We start from the raw sequence: 780 nt of genomic DNA, 5'->3' as shown, positions 1-780 counted from the left end.
GTAGTGTCCTTATTTACCCCTCTGCTGTCTGTGAAGTTGTTAAAGATGGACATCAGAGGAGATTGCAGAATCTGAGCAAACGTCTAAGACAAAAAACAAACACAAAGCATGAAAAAATGATGTGGTTGTGAGAAAATTTGTGTGAGGTGTGACAGAAAAATTCCAAACGTTTTTTTAGTGCACTACCGTTCTGTTTTTCTGAATTCTTTCTGGTTTTCTCACTTTCAATGTTTCTGTCTATATTATATGCACAATCACACACACACATACCCCCCCCCCACACACACACAAATGCAAACACACACATACGCAGACATCCACACAAACAAACACGCACACATACACTCGCGCGTATAAATATGCATACATGCATATATGCTAACATACTTACATACACATATACATACATATATTCATACACACACACACACATATATATATATAAATACACATACATATATACTAGCTACGGCGGTAATATTCTACAATAACGATACAAAAAAGATTCGCATTGCCCCTACACAAGAATGACCCGCAAATTATATATTATATATATATATATACTTTGATGTATGTTCATATAGACATATATATATAGAGAGATATGCATACAGTCAGGTGTGTGTGAGAGAAAGAGAGAGGGAGAGAGAGAAGGAGAAAGGGAGAGAGAATGAGAGGGGCAGATAGATAAATAGATAGAGAGACAGACTGACAGATAGATAAAAATTGATATACAAAATAATGTTTGAGAAATTTGAAAATTCACAAATCGCTAATCTG

General features: G+C 35.1%; 1 non-coding gene across 1 annotated transcript; it reads left to right on the top strand.

Moving 5' to 3' along the window:
* Positions 1-460: 460 nt before the first annotated feature.
* Positions 461-562, top strand: LOC149136416 (U6 spliceosomal RNA). Its single transcript, XR_016241748.1, has one exon. It is a non-coding gene; the product is annotated as a U6 spliceosomal RNA (small nuclear RNA).
* Positions 563-780: the final 218 nt, after the last annotated feature.

The sequence above is a fragment of the Octopus bimaculoides genome, chromosome 4 (assembly GCF_046866305.1).
Source record: "Octopus bimaculoides isolate indiv1 chromosome 4, ASM4686630v1, whole genome shotgun sequence".
Lineage (NCBI taxonomy): Eukaryota > Metazoa > Mollusca > Cephalopoda > Octopoda > Octopodidae > Octopus > Octopus bimaculoides.
Note: the sequence above shows the minus strand (reverse complement) of the source record. Positions and strands in the feature narration are given on the sequence as shown.